Source organism: Schistocerca nitens, chromosome 1, assembly GCF_023898315.1.
Source record: "Schistocerca nitens isolate TAMUIC-IGC-003100 chromosome 1, iqSchNite1.1, whole genome shotgun sequence".
In the NCBI taxonomy this organism is placed as follows: Eukaryota; Metazoa; Arthropoda; class Insecta; order Orthoptera; family Acrididae; genus Schistocerca; species Schistocerca nitens.
In genome coordinates this window covers 150,142,139-150,164,184 of record NC_064614.1, presented here as the reverse complement: position 1 = coordinate 150,164,184, position 22,046 = coordinate 150,142,139, and the positions used below count along the sequence as shown (strand labels likewise).

General features: G+C 41.4%; 1 pseudogene; it reads left to right on the top strand.

Annotated features, from left to right (window-relative positions):
• The window catches only part of LOC126243660 (lysosomal alpha-mannosidase-like), a 275,619-nt pseudogene that overhangs the window by 118,340 nt on the left and 135,233 nt on the right, over positions 1–22,046 (top strand).

Sequence of the window (22,046 nt, the reverse complement as noted above, 5' to 3'; positions counted from 1 at the left end):
GGAAATTGGGGACAAGGTAAGTGGCTGTATAAAAGTGCAAGATGCTCATAAAAGCGATGTAAATTTAGCAATTAGTGACATTGCCAATTGTGTAGGTGAGGGGGAGAAAGAAGTGGGCAAAATTAAAGATAAAATAGAGTTTAGTATCACTTGTGGAAATGAATTTAAAAAACAAGTGCAACAGATAAAAAGTGATTTGAATTCGTTAGCCTCCCAACAGGTCATGCCAGTTATGAACATCCCTTGGGCAAATACCGGATCTGTGAAATGTTACAAAGATGATGGAAGATATCACCCAGTAAATTTCTTGGCTTTTGTTCATGGCATGTCGGACAAAGCGAAAATAAAATATGTTAAACGGCATTTGGAGGGAGACCCACTGTCTTGGGCAAATGTTAAATGTAGTTCATGTGAATCGTATGAAGAGTTCAAAAAGTGTTTTTTGAATAAATTTTGGAGGGAGGCAAAACAGACATGGATCCAAAATGAATTTTTAAATGGTCAGAGTTACATGTACGGTAATGGGATGATAAGAGATTTTTGCAAGCGCGAACTTGGCAAGCTTAGGCATGTGAAACATCCATTGGGGTTTTAACGGAAATCACCACATTAAAAAGGTGATTACTCAAAATTTTGCAGTGGGATCTTGTCCATAGTCCATGTGATTCTGTGGACAAATTTTTAGAATTCATAGAAAAATTAGAGAGGGCTTTGAAGTTCAAACCTCAGAGCAAACCGGGTAGTAGTTATCAAAATGGGAATACAGATAATCATCACCAAAATAATAATAGTGAGAGAAATCAAAGGACTTCTCAGGGAGATAGTAGCTGGAATGAGCAGAATGGTCAGAAAATGAACAGGAGTGATAACTTCTGTGAACGGGGCCCAACAAGGAATCCAGATTTGATGGAAGAAATTCATTCAAAGTGCAATCATGTAACAACCAGTTGGGAAACTGATGTTTGCCACATCTCAGGTCCGGGGATGGTGATCTGAACAGGCGATGAAAAGGACTGGAGATAATAGTAATGGTATAAATGTTGATAGGTTTGGAGAAAGTCAACAAATACATAATATGAAGTATGTTAAAGAGGGAGGCTATATAGGTGTCTCTTTCAATAAAAGCAGGTGCGAACGGCAGAAGCATAGATTTGTGAGAGATTTAAGCAAAATTAATGGGAATAAATTTGCAGTGAATGAAGTAAGTTACGAATGTGTAATGAATGGGTGTGTGAATGGTGATGAATGGAAAGATTCAGTGGTTCGAAAAGAAGCTAAAGAGGAGACGAATTTTGTGAAAGCAAATTGTGTGGAGAGTTCTAAAGAGGTATTAGCAAATATTTGCAATTGCAGTAAAGAAGGTGTTTTAGTAGTAAGTATTTGTGAGTCAGCGAAAAGCGTTGATGTTAGTGAAGGCAGTGTAGCTTTGGACTCGCCAGCTGCAAGTGAGGGTGATTGTGTTTCAGTGGCAAGCATCAGTCTTACTAAGGGAGGCTTAGTATTGGTCTTGCTAGCAGTTGAAGTTAAAAATGTATCGGCAGAGGTAGGTGATTTCTGTTTAAAGGAACAGAGTAATGGTAATTTATTTAATGATGTAAAAGCTACTGGTATTGATACTTTGGAGGAAGGAATTTACCCATTTCTAGTCATGAATGAAGACAAAATGAACTTATTGATGAATGTGTGGATCTAAAACATTTGTCAAGTGAAATGAAACTTATAGATGAATGTGTGGATCTAAAACATTTGTCAGAGTATGAATGTGAGAATATATGGAAAGTAAGATCGGAGGTTAATGTGGATGAAAGAGGTGTAGAAATGGCAGTGTGTACTGATTTTTGTCCAATCACAGCAGAATGTAGCAAGGCTGGAAGTCCTAAAATTGTATGACAAGGTAGCAGCAATTGTTGTAATGTAGCAGCGGAGGATAAAGTTGTGTACGATTCACATAAAGATAATTTGTCGACGGAGGAAAGTAAGGTTTCTGATGTGAATTTGTGTAGTGATTTAAATGGTGTATCAGCAGATAAGGTTGCTGAGATGAATATTTATGGTGATTGTGGCTTAGACATTGATGTATTATTTCAGGAAGATAAAGTGTTAAACAGTGAATTGATGTGTGATTTTGTTGAAGCTGCAAGTGTTGATATTTTGGAGGGGAAAAATGGTAAAGTTGTGCATGATGCGGTTAGTGAATTGGTGAAATGGGTGGAAGAACTAACAGAAAATTTAGAGGGCTGAAGTAAATAGTGTGGATGGGGATAGTCTGTGTAATGAAGTTCGTACAAATTGGTACATGAAGGACGAATGTGGTTCTAGTGAGACTGATTGGCATTGGTACCGTAGAATGTTACGGTCATTGCTGCTGCATATGTGGAAATGAGAGAAGTTTAAAATTGCTAAGGGTGTACAGAGAAAGGGCAGAAGTGGAAAGCTGTTCTTATCTGTAATTAGTGGTAGTAATTTTGGAGGGATAATTTATATGTTTATTTGGGGATTCATTAGTAATTTGTTAGTTTATTGTGGCACTGTAAATGTGCAAAAGGGGGAAGTTCAGGCTCTGAGGGTGCGTGGAGGTCAGTGACCTTGTGGATTTAAGTAAGATATGTATTGATTTATGCTTTGTATAAGAGTGTGGCAAAGAATTTAGTGGTCAATTTGAAGGGTATTAAAACTGTAATTGCACATGCATGCAAATTTTGGTGTTTGGAAGTAGGAAGGACTGATTAAAGTTAATTAAATAGAACTTATAGGAAATTGAGCTTACTGTGATTCAGTCATTTGCCTTGTGACTTTGTTCCTAAAGTATTGTTTTCCACTGGAGGGAATCTTTAGCGAGGATCCTGGTTGGTTTGGGAAATGGTTTGTTGATGGGTTTCTACTTTTGGTTTTCGCTGTATACAGGTTTGTCATGATAAATGGTGGAGCTCAGAATTCAGAGGCAGACACGATTTCTGCGAGGCACTTGGTCAAAAGACCGATGTGAGTTGATCAATACTTCATGCTAAAATCTGTGCGAGCATGTGTAGTGCAACAGAAAAATTAGTGCAAGAAGGCACCTTAGTGCTGAGTGAGTGGGACAAGAAGTGCTTACAAAATCGCACACACCTGAAAGTGCATTTAGAAAATTTTATTTCTTGTCAAAAATTGTTTATGCATAACTGAAATGCAGGCATTTATTTAATATGCCATTTCATTCATAATTTGTTAGTTTAAGTTTATTTCGAAATTCATTCTGCTCCCACACCACTACAAAAAATTTGTAAACACTATTGGCCTGGCATTTTAATCACTAAATTCTGCCTTTGAAATTTGTTTTATATGTACTTGTATGAACTGAAGGGTGCTACTTCTGAACATTCTGGCAAGCCAGAATCGTAATAAGTGGAGGTGTGTGAGGTAATGTTACAGTGAGTTGCTTGTCTTAGTCTATATCGTGAGGAAGGCAAATCCTAAATACTCTTGATAGGAGGAATAAGTTGGCGATGGCTGGAGAGTCACTCAGACCCCAGGTTGAAATAGATCCACCTGTTGTGGGAACAAGGGGAGACTAAAATCTTTGTGGCTTCACCTGCAAATAAAAAATGGAATAATTTTGATTGCATGACAAATACATGCAGGTCAGCTGTCCAACATCTCCTAACACACACACACTCCCCCTCCCCCCCCCTCTCTCTTTGAATTTTCCTCCTAATTCATTAATTGCACTGTTCATTTCATTTCTCATTTTCCTTCCTTTATCCATCAATACTTCTCAGTCTGGTGCATATCTCCAGAGTCAAGCTGACACAGTCCTTACCAGTATGCTATCTTTGCCCTCTTAGTCTTCCTGACACCTACCCATTCATCTTTGTTTGCCCTCTTGCTCACAATAGGCACATCCCTTTCAACCTTGTATCTGAGTGACTTGTCATTTGTTTCTATTCCTCTTTCCTCCTAAGCAAGAAACTAATAGTTCCATGAGCTAGGATTCTTTTTGTACTTTTATACATATCTACTGGCAGAATTTAGAACTTTTCTTCCTGAAGCCAAGTACTAGTCATTCTATATCCTTGTAATTTTAAAATTTTCTCAAATGAATTTTCTTTAACTTATTCCATATACCTAAGTTATCTCGTTTTTGATGGGATGCACAGAACATGATGAACAACTACCCTGCCGTTGACTTATTTTGCAGATTCTGTGTGATGTTTTTCATAATTATTTCTTTTATGTGTATGTGGAATGTGAGGCAAGACACACACACACACACACACACACAGAGAGAGAGAGAGAGAGAGAGAGAGAGAGAGAGAGAGAGAGAAGAGAGAGAGTGAGAGTGAGTGAGCGTGTATGCATGTGCGCATGTGCACGTATGCGCATTTGTGTCCAGTTCTCCAAGTACATATATGACTGTTTCCAATCAAATTATCTTTCAATATGAAAATATTTTGCTGTTACGGATGTTACAGATTTGTTCAAGTGGAGACATACTACTTGTGGCGATGGTTCAGAGAACAGAAAGCAAGGAAACAACAACAAGTGAAAGAACTTGTTAGATCTGGGAGACTGGCAATAGCTAATGGAGGAATCACAAGCAGTGATGAAGCCACTACTTACTATCAGAGCCTTATAGATCAACTGACATGGGGATTCAGGTAATAACATGTTTTGGTATTATAGCCCAGTAGATTCCTTAGGTCAACTGCAATGTCTCACTCTAGCTCTCTTATAATCACTCTGGCAGACAACAGTTTTTAAAGAGCTAACTGTTTCCCAGGAGGATTCATGACATGTTTGGTGCTGAACCATTACCACTTGCTGCATGGAAAATTGATTCATTTGGACATTCCCGTGAGATGGGTTCCATCTTGGCACAAATGGGATTTAATGGAGTATTTTTTGCTCGTATTGATTATCAAGACAAATACAACCGCCTACAAGATAAAACTGCAGAACTGGTTTGGCAAACCAGTGCCAGTCTAGGTAATAGCTCCTGATCTAGTTACAAATAAGAATACTGTACATAGATTATGTTTGTTTTTATTATTTTTCTGCTTTGTTCAGGACTTTGTTCCTTTTGAGACTCCCAAAAATTATTTTTTCTGGCCCTTCTTTTGGAAACCCTGTATTATTTAGTCAGATGCTAGTGTTTTTTATATTGTGTCAGTGTAGCTGATAACTTTTAAGAGTGTCAGGCAGAAAATATGTCACAGAAATCTTTCTTACATGTACAGTGTAATGTGCCACTTCAATATTGCATATTCAGTGGCCTGTTTTCAGATTGGACATCAGTCATTATTTTTGAAGTAATTTGCATTGAAGGACACATCCACATTAAAAGTTGTATAATATTACTTAGCTGATTATCTAGTTGGTGGCCTCATTGTTTTCTGTAGGAGCATGCTAATATCTATAGATCCTCTTGTAATATGAAGAAAATTCACACATGAAACAATTGTGAAACTGAGGTGGCTTCTACAACTTACCAAAGAAAATAAAATTTCTGAAACTTAAAATCTTTACATTCAGCAATATTTCACACTCTGAACAATTAACACAGAATACCTCTACTTTCAGCAGGTCTACAAAAGCACTTGACCTGTATTTATAACTACTTCCTACCAATTCTCTCCACTTTCAACCACATTCCTGTGAGCCTAAGCACAATGAAGAAGGACAGAGATATACCATGTAAACCAAAGAGTTTATGTTTCTAACAATAACAACTGTACCATGTATTTAAAAAATTAGTAAAATGAATTTACAGAATTTCAAGTACAATGTTTCAACAATAATTCATATATGTAGAATATAAATATTTAATTGTGAAATAACCAGTTTTTTAATGAACTCATTCTTATAAAAAGATATTTTTATTTTACTCAAGATATTGATACCCTATGGTATTGTAAGATTCTTATTGTATTATTGACTTCATTGCATTACAACATCCTGCACATATTACTTAATATTTACCCACAAACAAGTTTTTATAAAAGTCTTTGTCTTCTAAATATTTGTTCAAAATTCTTTTCCAAAAATGTTCCATACAACTATTGCTTTTGTGATTCCCTGGAGTCTAATATTATCTAGTTGGAAGGCTCTTTCACAACAGCTAACCGTCTCATCAGTTCATTTATGATGCTATCTTACTCAAAGAATTATTTTTGCCTTCTACTTGATACCAAAATACATTTCATGACAACAATGTTGTCGTATTGGATGAGCATCTCCATCATGCTTTTGTGCTTGCTAAACATGCCCCTAACAAAATGTGCTGCTCTTCCTTGGTTTCCTTCTATGGGCACCATCTGTTAAGGGAGCAAGACTGTGGAGTATACTCAAATAACAGTCTGAAAAGAGTCTTGGAAGCTACATCCTGTGTGAGGAATCTTTGGCTGGCATCTGCCTTTCTTATGATTAGTTTTATGGGGTCATTCTAATTTAAATCACTGCTTAAGCATATTCCAAAATATTCAATGGTAATGTTTGTTTCCAGTGATTGTTTGTCAATCATATAATCAAACTATAATAGCTCTTTCTCCTATTTATATTAAATATGCCAAATTTATTATGATGAGGGTAAAGTACCAGTCAGTACACCAATGTGTCAGTCCTCTGCAGTTCACTTCAATTTGCTGGTATTGCGTCTTCTCTGTATACATCAACATCAAACACTAATACTCATGGGGCTTCTAATGTTATTGATTAGGCCACATATGTATTTTATGGACAGTAATGATTATGTAGAACTTCCTTAGGGTACACCGAAACCTACATTTACATCTTAGTTAATCTCTTGTTCTGGGGCCATTTGTATGATTAAACATAATCAAGCAGAACGAGACATTTTGCATTCATTTTACACATTCATATGTAAATGTGGCTACAAGCTTACCATTTACAAGCTTGCTTTTATTTACTTACTAACGAATCTGGCAATGCTTTGCAATTGGTAATATCTATTGGAATTGGATATACATCCTGATCTCCTTCTCCTCCTCCCTCCCCCTCCCTCTGTCCATCTCTCCCTGCCCCCCCCCCCTCTCTGTCTCTCTCTCTCTCGCTTTTTATCTGTCCATCTCCCCACAGTTTTGGTCTGCAAACAGGTAGAATTGCAAAGTTTTGGATGACTCAGCAGTCTAATCATAAGCCGATAAGCCATAAATACAACTTTGCTGTTTTTTGTTAAAACTGACTGTGAGGAAGAAAATGAAACTGCATTTTGTTGTATATACAGTTTTTGTTTAAATGTATATTGGAGTATCATGTAATAAGTGAAGTGAATTGGTCAAGAACTTTTAACATTTTTTGCCAACAGCATTTCACCTTTATATATTACATACATATTTATCCGTTATCTGTATTAAAGAAACATGTAGTCTTTGTCCATATGAATGTTTATTAGAGTATTGCATAAAAGTCTGAAGTATATTGGCCAAGAAACCTTCAATATTTCACCTTTATATATTATGCTAGCCTTTTCCCCTTGGCTTCTCCTGCATATGCATTCAGCACAATATTGAATACATCTTCTCCTCCATCACTCCATGTCCACCTCTTCCTCCGTATGACTGTCCACCTCATCCTCCCACCTCTGTCTATCTATCTATCTATCTATCTATCTATCTATCTATCTATCTATCTCCTCCCCAATCTCTTTGTCTAGTCATCCCCTCCTACCCCTCCCTTTGTCCATTTCCTCCATCCTCTCTCTCTAACCGCCTCTTGCTGCCCCCTCCTTCTGACCAAATTATCCTCCCCCACTCTCTTTCCATCTCCACCTCCCAGACTTCATTTTTCACCTGCTTACCCCTCTCTACCCATCTACATCTTCCACCTATTGCATGCATCCCCCCCCCCCCACTCCCTCTGTCCATTTCTTCCTCCCTCTCACTCTGTCCATACCCTCCTCTGTCCATCTCAACCTGTTCTTAGCCATGCTCACTACGACGTGCGGCCCCTGCAGAACATTTCCATCCCCCAGGAGGCTCACTACTCTTTGACAGGTTTGTGCTTGGCTACCACGGGGCCCAGCTTTTGGAGCATCTTTTCCCTTCCATGCTGCATGTCTATCCTTTTACTGTTCTTTTTCCCCTCCCTTGAGGAACATGTCTGGGCTTTTCTGGAAATCTATTTTGCATTTTCAGTAGACAGTATCAAAATACTCTCCATCGTTTTTTGTTCCCTTTTTCTTCTTTCTTTATTCACCTTCTCCTATCTTTCCTCTGCTTTGGCATTTGAGGTTCTTCTATTTCTTCTTCCTCCCTGTGTGCTCCTGAAGGCCAGCCCATGCATCTGACACATAACAGATGACTGGGTAACTTATAATTTGCACCCCTGGGTCGACAGGTATCCCCTGGTACAGGTTGGGCCCAGGGAGAGGTGATTGCCTGAGATTATATCTTCCCACATCGCTGATTGGTCCCTCTGTCAGGTGTTCAGAAGGTGTGACCTGAGGTGTGAACAATCACCTAAGGCGGGTGTGCTCCCTTCTGAATGGGGCACACAGTCAGTAGGAGCGCCACCATTGGAGACAGGCAATCATGGGGGATTTTCTCACAATGAGTCAATCATCTTCACAGTCAGCAGCTACAAAACATAAATGGAATGAGACTAATGATTCAAAGACCCTCCCAGCTGCACCACAGTTCCTCATGGTTTCACATACTGAAGACAGTCAGTCCTTCACTACAGTAAATTAATCTATTATTCAGAAAGGTGTTATGGGAATTGTTGGCTCTCTGAAATCCTGCTGTTGTTTACACAATGGCACTTTGCTTTTGGAGACCACTTCTGATTTTCAAGAACAACTGCTTGCAACTTTGCTCTTCCGTGGCTACTCTGTTTGTGTCGAGACCCATAGAAGACTGAATTCTTCCCATGGTGTTACTTACACTAGGCTGCTCATTGGTCTGACTGAGGCAGAAATCCAAACATACCTCTCTGATTAGGGTGTCATAGCAGTTCATTGGGTGATGAAAACAGCAGATGCCTCCTTAGCACCCACACACACTCTCTTTCTCATTTTTGATAGAGAGGCTCTTCCATAAAACATCAAAGCATGTTATGAAGTTGCCACTGTCAGACCATATGTTCTGAACCCAATGCACTGCTACCAGTGTCATCACTACAATCACACTTGGAAGTCCTGTCAACACCCAGCCGGATGTGTAATTTGTGGTAGGGATGCTCAAGAGGGTTATTGTCTGGCTCCTTCTCCCTGCTGCATCAACTTCAATGGAAACCTCCCATGATTGTCACATGTATCTTGATGAGTGGGCTGTCCAGGAGATATGGGTAGGACAAAGTGGCTCATCTGGTCACTCACAAGTTGTTGGCCAGTTGGAAACCCTGTGTTTTACCATCTGGCACCTACAGTATTATTCTTGCTACATCTTGCTCCATGAAGGACATGGTCACACATACATGCAACCTGAAATTTAGCAGGGCAGTTGTAAAATCACCCAGTGTCATGGTAGCATCTCTGTCTCCTCCTCCAGCTGTGCAACACACCACCAGACTTTAGCCTCATGGAGTAAAGTCACCAGCTACACAACCAGCAGGCCAGAAAGGACCGAAGGAGCACTCCCATGAAGGCTTCCTACATCCCTCCATCCAACCAACATCTGAGTCTTCCTCTGCCAACCAGAAAGTCTCCAAGAAGTAAAACAACTCAGAGATCCTCTTTCACTGTGTCGCCACATGATACCCTCACCCAGCCGACCTCTGTGTCACCAGTGCACACCACCAACTGCTTATGTGCCCTGGACTCTGCAGGCCAACAGAAGGAGAATTCCAATGCTTTTGTAGACCTTGTGGAGCAGGATACTCTTGCCTCTGTGCCCTGTAGCAGCAAGTCTTCAAAGGCTGGCACTGGGCAGCCACCAAGTTGACACTCCTTCATTTTTTCCTCATAACGACTCTCCTCCAGTGGAATGTTTATGGTCTTCAATCCAACAAAAAGGATTTATGGCTGCTCTTAGAATTGCAGTGTCTGCTTGTCGTCTGCCTCCAGGAAACGAAATTGCTTCATCATGACCACTTTGTGCTCTTGCATTTCTTCCCAGTCCATTTTGACCTTCCCCCAAGGATGGCATTCCAGCTTATGGGGGAGTCATGCTGCTCATATGGGGTGACGTTCATAGTCAACCCGCCTCCCTGACTATCTGCCTCAATCTGTTGCAGTTTGCCTTTTCCGTCCTCACTTGACCATTCCCCTTTTTACCATTTACATCCCTCTGTCATTTGATGTCACTGGGGCAGACATTCCCTGACTTAATGGACGGGTACCTCACCCCTTTCTGCTGCTTGGTAACTTTAATGCACACCACCCCATTTGGGGTTCTCCCAGGATCTGTCCGAGAGGTGTCCTCTTGGCTGACCTTCACCACCAAGATAACCTCTTCTGCCTTAACCCAAAGCACCTACAATCCTTTCAGACCCCACACACACACACACCTATTTCCATTTGTACCTATCCTTCTGCAACTGTGCAGCTTGCCCATCATCCCGAGTGGTCCATTCTCTCTGACACATACTTGAGCAACCATTTCCTGTGGGCTATCCATTTGCTGACTCCTACCCCATCTACGTCCACACCAAAATGGCAGCTTACTAAGGCCAACTGGAGGCTTTACTCCTCCCTGAAAACCTTCGACAAACAACATTTCCCTAGTTGTGATGACCAGATAGAATATCTTACAAAAGTTATACTTACCACCACAGAATGTTCTGTTCCTCGCAGTTCCTCTTTACCACACCATGTCCTGGACCCTTGGTGGACTGAGGTGTGCCGCAATGCAATTCGCACTCCCCATGTTTTTAACCATCATCCTACGATGGCAAACTGTATTCATTATAAACAGTTGTGTGCACAGTGTCGTTGCGTTCTGCTGGATAGCAAAAAAGCTAGCTGGATTTCACTCACTAGTTCTTTTAACAGTTCCACTACCTCCTCCATTGTGTGGGCTAACCTCTGATGGCTCTCTGGGACCAAGATCTATTCCCCAATTTCCAGCTTGACAGTAACAGATGATGTCATTGGGGACCTTATTGCTATCTCCAGCACCTTGGGCCATTGTTTTGCCGAGATTTTGAGATCCTCCCACAATCACCCTGCCTTGCTCCATCAGAAATGAGCAGAGGAGGCTCGGGTGATACCCTTCTCTTCTCAGAATTGTGAGTGCTACATTGCCGCCTATATTAAGAGGGAACTAGGTCACTCTCTCACTTCATACTGATCGTTCACCCCAGGGCTGGATGATGTTCACATTCAGATGTTACAGAACCTTTCTCTTGTGAGCAAGCGCTTTCTCCTTCATATGTACAATTGCATTTGGGCAGAAGGCGCATTTCCCAGACGCTGGTGTGAAGCCACTGTCATACCCATACCTAAGCCCGGTAAGGACAAACACCTTCCTTCTAGCTACCGCCCTATTTCTCTCACCAGCTGTGTTTGCAAGGTGATGGAACTTATGATTCATGCCCAGCTGGTATGGTGGCTCAAGTCTCGCAATTTGCTAACCACTGCACAGTGTCGATTTCGAGCATTCTGCAATTGACCAACTCGTCACTCTGTCCGCCCATGTCATGAATGGTTTCCTGTGGAAATCCCAGGCGCTGGCCATGTTTTTTGGTTTGGAGAAAGACTAGACAACTGATGGAGCACTGGTATCCTCCATACTGTCTACATGTAGGGCTTCCATGGCCACTTGCCCCATTTCCTTGAGGAATTTTTAAAAGACTGAGCTTTCAAGGTACGTTGGATTCTGCCTCGTTGGTCACCTTTATCCAGGAAAACAGTGTGCCTTAGGGTTCGGTCCTGAGTGTTGTCTTCTTTCCCATCACCATTAATCCTATAATGGCCTGTCTCCTGCCAGGCATCTCCGGCTCCCTTTTCATTGATGATTTTACCATATAATGCAGTTCTCCATGGACCTGTCTCATTGAGTGGCATCTTCAGCAGTGTCTCGATCATCTTTACTCATGAAGCATTGACAATGGCTTTCATTTTTCCATTGACAAAACCATTTGTACGAAATTCTGGCAGTGTGTTTGGTTACTCCTCATTTGTACGAAATTCTGGCAGTGTGTTTGGTTACTCCTGCCGTCCTTACATCTTGGGTATGTTTCTCTTCCGTTCATTGAAACTATGAAATTCTTGGGACTCATGCTCGATAAGAAACTTTCTTTGTCCTCCCATGTGTCTTACCTGGCAGCCTACTTTACATGGTCCTTCAGTGTCCTACATGTCCTCAGTGGTACTTCCTGAGGAGCAGATCAAACGACCCTTCTCCGTTTGAACTGGTCCCTTGTCCGTTTGAAACTAGACTACATGTGTTTTGTTTATGCATCTGCACATCCATCCCTCTTATGCTGTCTCAATAGTATCCACCATCACAGCATCCATATGACTGCTGGTGCCTTTTACACTAGCCCGGTTGAAAGTCTGTATTCAGAAACTGCCGAACTACCACCGTCTTACCGCCGTGACTTTCTCCTCAGCAGATATGCATGCCATTTGTCTGCCATGTATCACCACCCATATTATGCCTCATTCTTCAAAGACTCCTTTGATCACCAGTATGGGGCCCATCCCTCTTTTCTGTTACGTCCTGGAGTTCACTTTCAACCCTTACTCCAGCAGATTAACTACATGCTCCCTGTAACATTCCTTGTGGGTGTGAACCCTTCACCACATTGGCTTCATGTGGCAGCCTTATCCTTCAATCACTTCCTAATGACACTACACCAGCCTCACTCTATTACCTTCAGTTTCATAACCTTCACATGCAATTTGTCTTCATTTTTTACAGTTTTGACATGAGTATGTATGACCCTAGTTGTTTTTGCTCTCTAAAACAAAACAAAACAAAACAGAACTGCTCAATAAAGCAGACCAATACTACTCCCATAAAGTGTCTGCCATGTAGGGCAGCATATGCACCATGGGCTGGAAAAAAACACGTTTTTGCCCATATCTCGGCTCCTATTGGAGCTAGGAGTTTATAACCTCACAGTGCTGATACTTGTAAGGTCTGCTGTTTCTCTACCATATTGGTTGAAATTGACCTAGACATTTTGGAGAAGATCCCAGACAAGCACACATACACATACATGGCTTTTTATATAACAGATTTTTACATTTCCAACTCTGGAGCCAATGACAGCTGATGTTGACATCACTGCCTCCAATCTGGACACCATCCTGCGGGCTGCACATAACTCTGCTCCCTCAGTTGACAACACCACACCACCTTCCACACTTACCTCAAGGTCACAGTTTTTTTGTATCATGCCAAGTTTGGCAATGCCACATGTAACTGATGATCTCCCTGAAGCTTCCAAAAGTCTAGACATGGGCCACTATAGGTGCACCAGCTTGCATTGTCACATCAAGTCACTTTCACCTATGCCATGTGGAACGAACATCCTCCTCGCCGCCAATATTGATTTATTGGAGGCTTTGTATTTTTGACTACAACTCAAGTGCATACTTCTTTATCAGTACAGAGTAGGACATCAGCACAGTACTGAAGAATATGTTTGCACTGCTCCATGAACACAACTGTGTTACATCTCCATGCCGCCAACAATTCTCGAATCTCCATGTGCGGAACAGCACATCGTGTTTTACAACTCAGCGTGGATCTGCAGTACCTGTGGACCTTCTTTGTCACCAACATCAGCAGACCTGTGGTGAGGATTGACTTCATTCAATGTCTTCAACTCCCACCAGATTTAGAGCACACTGCCTTCTACACCACAAAACGTGTGTTCCTAGCCATGATGGTGATGCACGCTCTGTCATATTACAAGAGTGAGCTGTGACCATGGCTTACCATGTTGACACATGAGCTTTACCTGGAAACATGTCAAGCATCAGAGATACTGCATGCTAAAAACGCAAGCCTGCTCCAATGTGTCCATGGTGTATCTGCTGCTCTCACACACACATACAAGGTGTATGTGAGGCTCTAGTTTGTAACTGACTTTACCTTTATGCCTACCACCCCAGCCATGATGCCAGGCCCCATTGTCTTCACCCCAGGCAACAGGTGCTTTCAACCACACTGTGTCACACACAAATTAGTACAGCACCTTCAGCCACAGCAACCAGCGCATTGCCCCTGTGTCCCACTCTCTCCACATCATGAATGGACGCTCATCAACACAGTGATATGATGGACCACATTCTTGTGACCCCTGGTCCACTAGTCCATCACAAAGCACTTCACCTGGCTCCAGCTCTTCTACGGGCAACAAAAGCGGTAATCAACTAACTGTTACAATTGGGTATAGTTCACCACTTGGCCATTTCCTGGGCTCACATATCAAACTGGTCTCAAAAAAGAACAGTACTGTTAGAGTGTAGTGATTACAGAGATATCAATGCTTGAACAATGCATGACAGTTATCTCATCCACAACATTCAAAACTTTACGTATTCCATTACAAGTGTGGCTAGGTTTAGTGCTATTGACTCCAGAAAGGCCTATCTCCAAATACCTAAGCATACAGATTATGTCCCTATGACTGCTGTCGTTACACCTTTTGGTCTCTTTGAGTTTCTTTTCATACCTTATGGATTAAAAAACGTAGCCCAAACATGGCAGTAATTTATCAGTGGCATTCTCTTTAAATTGGACTGTTGCTACGTCTACCTTGATGTTATTGTAATCTTTTCTGCCAATCCCCAGGGTCATGAGTGGCCTCTTGAACTAGTTCTCACTGCTCTCAAGACACAGTCATGGGCAAGAATGAAGATAAATCTCAGTTGCAGAGAAGCAAAGTGACCTTTCTCGGACATGTCCTCCGTACCAGTGGCATCGAATCCGTGTCCAAACAAATGGAACTCTTCCAGCAGTTACTACCTTCAAAGTCTTACCACAACCTATGATATTTTCTAGGCATCCTCAGCTTTTAAGAATACCACCTGCTACATGCAATGGCAATTCAGGCTGCCTTCACTGACGCCATTGCCAGGTCAAATAGGCAGGGAAAAAGGAAGCTCGTGTGGGTTCCTGATGAGTGAGCTGCATTCTAGCACGCCAAAGACTGTCTTGTGAAAATGATCACTCTGCACACCTGATACCAGATGCACAACTCACCATCATTATGGATGCTAGCAATATGGCTGTTGGGGCTATCCTACAACAATTTGTGGCAGGTAAAACGCAACATCTTCACTTCTACTCTAGAAAACTCACAGCTCAGCAATCAATATGTTCTGTGTTCAAATGTGAGTTACTTCCTGTAGATGAAGCAATTTGTTACTTCATGTAGGATATTGAAGGTAGATGTCTTGTGATTTATACAGACTACAACCCACTTGCCAGTGCAATACATCACCCGTCAAAAGAATGTGAGCCCTTGTCTTTTTCATCACCTTGACCTCATCACACAATAAACAACTGACATCCATCATTTGTAAGGAGCCAACAACATAACTGCCAACTGCCTTTCCCACATCAATACTCCACCAAGCTGGTGGACAAACAAAACTGATCCATCCATTGCACGCTTATTCAGCAGACACACCTCTGATCTTTGCATTGAATGACAAGTGATTCCCACCAATGATACCTGCAACCTCTGCAATGTCTCACAGAACATCCAGATACCATCCAATTATTGACCAGCTTCACAACCTGGCTCACCTGGGGCTTGAGCTAATGGTATGGCTCTACGGCTCTTAACTGAATGGTTTGTTTGGTTGAATGTCAAACGAAAATGTCACAGCCGGTCAGAGGCTTGCTTGGCATGCCTATGTAGCTAGGTTGGTCACCATATGCAGCCCCTCCTCGGTTGCTTTGATATACCACTTGGATGATATCAGGACATGTACCCTCCTGATCAGTCCCTCCAAAATCAGAAGGCTACAAATACCTAAGGCCAATTATTTATTGAGTCTCATTCTAGGTCATCACAGTGAAATCCACTGCTCCAGTTTTCATTGACATATGCATATCTTGCTTTGGCTGTCTGGAAACAATTACCATTGAACAAGAGAGACAATTTGTATCCTCCCTGTTCAACACACTCTGCCATGCTCTCTGTGATGTTACCTGCAGTTATACAACCACATAGCACCCACAGAGTAATGTGCTAGTAGAGCCGTGGCATTACACTCTGAAGACTGCACTCATGTGCCATGGTGAACTGTGGGTGTCGGCCTTGTCAGGGGTGCTGCTTTGCTTTTGTACAAGGTTTAAAGAGGACCTACAGGTTTCCCTTGCGGAAGTCCTGTACAGTGAGCTTTGCTCCCAGTGGAGTTCATCCTCCCAACACCAACTCCTGGCATTGCAGACCTGCTGGCGTTAGTGCAGAGAGTGAAGCACCACATCCACAATTTGCAGGTGATGCTCTGAAAACCTTTGTGCACAAAGTGCTGTCAGACTGTGACTGTGTAATACAGCATGATGACATGATTCAGCCATTGCTACAACCTATTCTGGTCCATTTCATGTTATCAAGCACAGCCCACATCTCTTTCACACCTTGCTCCACGGTGTAGCGGCACTACCATTTGGGATAGGAAAAGTCAGTTTTGGTGCAATATTTTGGAGCGCACAAGTTACAGCCAGGTGCGGGCCTGTTGACAGTAAGTTAAGCTACCAGTGGTTGCAAAGTGGAATGGAGGCCACAGGGCCATAGACCCGCTGAAAAGACTAAATGCAGTGGTTTGCATGGCACAAGTTACAGGCAGAAGGGGCCCACTGGCCTGCCTAGGTGTTATGAGTATGTGACTCGGAATGGCACTTTAGCAAAACTGAGGTGCACAGCTGTATATAAAAAGGTGCCGGTTTTCTAACAAGGTATTCAAGTGTGGCAGCTCTCCTGGACGGCAGGGCACGTCACATCACCAGCTACACGCAGCAGCAGATGGGGCACCAGCATTCCTGTCCACGGCGGGTCATTAGTTCGACCCTCTGAGGCCGACGCGGGGTCCATAGCCAGCCAGCGACAGGCCACACCACGGCTTGCTACCGCAGGCAGTCTTGTTGGCTCACAGCATGCACCAGAGACCTCCAGGGCGAGGGCCGCAGATTCGGATACAGGATCGCCGGCACTCACTGTCACCACGTTCTTAGCCGTGCCTGTGAGGGAGCACACCACGGGTCACAGATAGCATGGAGGTAGCAGAGGTGAAGGTCACTGAGTCCTGACGATACCACAACTCTGCTGCCATACAAAGCCAACACACAACAGTGCGTACACAGGTCGCTGAGGCAGCCATTCCATAACCAGCCATTTTGCAGACAGCAAAGTGGTGTCCTCAGCATTGCAGGACCCAGTGACACAAACTGAGAGGAATGGGGGCACTGTAGTTGGAAATGATAAATCACTTGGAAAGCTCAGATGAGTCTTGATACAGTGCCTTCTACCTCTTCCTGCTACATTTGGTGTTGCTGTTACATTTGGTGGCAGAAGTTGCCATTACAATGGGGAAAGAATGATGCCTCCTTGCACAGGATCAGACTGGTATGGGTCCTTTGTGACACCATTGCTCTATACCCCATGAAATCTAATTCCCCACATGACAATCAAAACAACCACACTCCTGGTGACATGTCTCTGGCCACTTCACAGCCTGGCGACCCTGTAATCATCGCTCTCAGTGTCTGTGACTTTGTTTCTGAAGATATATCAGCATCAAATCCATCGATAATGGCCTCATAGTTCTGGGTGGAGATTTTAATTTGCCGGATATAGACTGGAAGACTCAAATGTTCATAACCGGTGGCAGGGACAAAGAATCCAGTGAAATTTTTTTAAGCGCTTTGTCTGAAAACTACCTTGAGCAGTTAAACAGAGAACCGACTCGTGGCGATAACATATTAGACCTTCTGGTGACAAACAGACCCGAACTATTTGAAACAGTTAACGCAGAACAGGGAATCAGCGATCATAAAGTGGGGACTGCATCGATGATTTCAGCTGCAAATAGAAATATTAAAAAAGGTAGGGCAATTTTTCTGTTTAGCAAAAGTGACAAAAAGCAGATTTCAGAGTACCTGATGGCTCAACACAAAAGTTTTGTCTCAAGTACAGACAGTGTTGAGGATCAGTGGACAAAGTTCAAAACTTCATTGTTTTAATACAGATTTCAGAAAAACAGCGTAACTTTATATCAGAAACTTGCTTATATACATTTGTTTATAGGCTTAATTCTCGTAACGTTTTTGGAGAATCAAAGTTAAAGTAGGCTATCTCGTTTAATTGTCCTTTTTTTTCATTCCATCGAGTGAAATATATAATAAATAGCGTATACCTTCATTGTTTTAATACAGATCTCAGAAAAACAGCGGAATTTTAAACCAGAAACTTGCTTATATACATTTGTGAATAGGCTTAATTCTTGTAACGTCTTTTTTGATTTTCGGTAATTTAATTGATTTATTCTAGCTGAAGTATTATTTTTGCCATGAGTGAGAAGTGCCTGACTTGCCGTAGAATTGTTAGTTCCGGGGTTTGGTGTGATGGATGCAGTAGTTTTTTTTCACTGGGGGGACTGCAGTGGCGTGGGTGTTGGGAAAGTGGATCAGGCTTATCAGTGGTTATGTAGGATTTGCAGCAGAGATAGGAAGATAGTGGAACAGGAGGGGAAAATTGCTGCCCTTCCGGCTGAGGTAGATCAGGCTAGGGAAGATCTGGACAGGTTAAGGAGGGCAAAGGGCAAAGAGAGGTGGGAAATGGCAACAGGTAGCAGAAGGAACAGGCCTAGAACTAAGTCTGACAGTTTTGTGGTGAATGTCAAAAATAAGTTTGACCTGCTGCTTCAGTTAGAAACTGATGAGCCTCAAGCAGAGGTAGGTGTAGACAGGACACAACAAACTTTCAATAGGAAATTGAAAAAGAATGTAGGAAAGTCATCGAAAAGGAAGAAAGTTTTGTTGTTAGGCAGTTCTCATGCCAGAGGTGTAGGCCAACTTCTGCAGGAGGAATTAGGACCAGAATACCAGGTCACAAATTTTTTCAAACCAAGTGCTAGTCTGGATCAGGTGACAGAGGATTTAGGTTCACTCTGTAAAGGATTTACCAGGGAAGACACCGTGGTTATTGTGGGAGGGCCAGGGAACAGCATCGACAGAGATCCTGGGTACAGTATAGAGTGTGACTGGTAAAGATCGCGTCGGCATCGAGACACACCAATGTTGAATTTGTATCTGTCCTGAGATGCCATGACCAGCCTCATTTGAACTCTTCTGTTGGGAGAGTTAATTTGGAGTTGGAACGGCTGCTTGGGTCGGGTGCGGGGGCTCATATTGGTGTGGTTCCTGTTGATTATCTCAGTAGGTGGGACTATACCAGGCACGGACTGCATCTCAACAGGAAAGGGAAGGGGAAACTGGCTGGGGTAATAGCAGGAAATTTAAGGTGGGGGGGCACTACCATGAATGGTAAATTACCAGTGGTTACAGGTGTTGGAGCAGCACCTTTTTTAGGATAGGTAAGACAGAAAGATGTCAAGTTCTACGAGAGGTTAGGATTGAAACAAATCTTCAGTTTAGGAAAGAAATTAAACAGCACAATTCTAGCACATTGGATCACCAATCACAGCTGTCAATTATAAATTTTCACCAATCACCAGAAATTTTATCTCCACCAAGTTGTATCTCAGTCCTAGGTAATTGCATTGATGAATTAAAGTCACCCAACCCAGTTGACATAATCTGCCTCTCTGAACACCATGTGACCACTTGTATAGGAACTAGGCCTAAGGACAATGAGAAACTCAGACAGGAGAGTACTGCAAATGTTAGAATAAGGAAAGGTTCTTATAAAAGTATAATTAAAAATAATGTAAGTATATTTCATCAAAATATTGGGAGTTTAAAGAATAAAGTAGATGAGCTTCTGGTTTGTTTAGAAGATTTAGAAGCTGAGAATGAAATAGATATACTATGCCTGCCTGAGCATCACATTGTTACTGATATGGGTAAGGTAAATGTAAGTGGATATAAGCTCTCTGCACATGTAATGAGAGAAAATATGGAGAAAGGAGGAGTTGCCATATATGTCAAAAGTTATCATTGTGCAAAAAGTATAGAAACAAAAAAGTTTTGTGTAGAGAAACATATAGAAGCATGTGCCTGTGAGCTTAAATTAAATAAAGGCACATTTATAATTGTAACTGTATATAGGTCCCCATCAGGAAATTTTCATCTATTTCTGAAAAATTTGGACTCCTTGTTGTGCTATCTGTCGGACAGAGGGAAGCAAATTATTATTTGTGGGGACTTCAATGTAGATTCTCTTAAAGAGGGTAATAGGAAAAATGACCTTGAAGTATTACTTGGTTCTTTCAATTTGACACCCGTTATTGATTTTCCTACTTGGGTGGTAAAGAATAGCAGTTCACTGATAGATAACTTCTTTATAGACGAAGATAAGTTTAACCAGATAAATGCTCAGCCTGTTGAGAATGGTCTTTCTGATCATGGTGCACAGCTAGTTACAATATATGACATAGCTCCATTCAGCAATACTAAACAGTCCTCCAAAGTAGTACGTTCAGTCAACGATTCAACAATTGCAAATTTCAGGGAAAGCCTACAGCAGTTAGACTGGGATGAGGTGTACCGTGAACCTGATGCCAATTTAAAAAATAATTTATTTCATGACATTTTTGTAAATGCATTTGAAAACTGCTTCCCCAAGAAAATAGTTAAATATACTCGTAAGAAACCTTGTAACAAACCATGGCTTACTAAGGGTATAAAAATATCTTGTAACCAGAAAAGGGAAATGTATCTGACAGCAAGAAAGAGTAGTGACCCAGAAACTATCAAACATTATAAAAACTACTGTGTTATATTAAGAAAAGTTATTAAAAAATCCAGGAGTATGTGTATCATGTCTGAAATCAGCAACTCTGATAATAAAATTAAAACAATTTGGAATATTATTAAACGAGAAACAGGTCAACCAAGAGCAGAGGAAGACAGTATTGCCATCAAATTGAATGAAAACTTTACGAACAAAAAGTCAGAAGTTGAAAATATTTTTAATAATCATTTTCTAAATGTTATGGATATAGTAGGATCCAGGTGTTCATTAGAAGATGCTAGGCTGTTAATGGAAGAGGCCATACCTATGCAATTTGATACAATTGAAATCTCACCCACTTCTCCCTCTGAAATTAGGAAAATAATAAACTTGGTTAAAAGCAAAAACTCACATGGAATTGATGGCATTTCCAGCAAAATACTAAAAGCTTGTTCTCAACAGATAAGTAAGATTCTCAGCCACCTGTGTAATAGCTCTCTGGAACAGGGCATTTTCCCTGATAGACTGAAATATGCTATTGTTATACCTTTGCATAAAAAGGGGGATAGATCTGATGTCAACAATTACCGTCCAATCTCCCTTCTAACAGCTTTATCCAAAATTTTTGAGAAAGTAATGTATTCAAGAGTAGCTTCACATATCTGTAAAAATGAAGTACTAACAAAATGTCAGTTTGGTTTCCAGAAAGGTTTTTCAACAGAAAATGCCATATATGCTTTCACCAGTCAAATTTTGAATGATATGAATAACCGAACACCACCCATTGGGATTTTTTGTGATCTCTCAAAGGCTTTTGATTGTGTAAATCATGAAATTCTGCTAGACAAGCTCAAGTATTGTGGCATGAGTGGGACAGTGCACAAATGGTTTAATTCGTACCTAACTAGAAGAGTGCAGAAAGTTGAAATAAGTAGTTCTCATAACATGCAAAGATCAGCACATTCCTCAAACTGGGGAACTATCAAGAATGGGGTTCCACAAGGGTCAGTCTTGGGTCCTTTGTTGTTCTTATTATATATTAATGACTTGCCATTCTATATTCATGAAGAGGCAAAGTCAGTTCTCTTTGCTGATGATACAAGTATAGTAATCACACCTGACAAACAAGAATTAACTGATGAAATTGTCAATACTGTCTTTCAGAAAATTACTAAGTGGTTCCTTGTAAACGGACTCTCACTGAATTTCGATAAGACACAGTACATACAGTTCCGTACAGTGAATGGCATGACGCCATTAATAAATATAGACCTTAATCAGAAGCATAT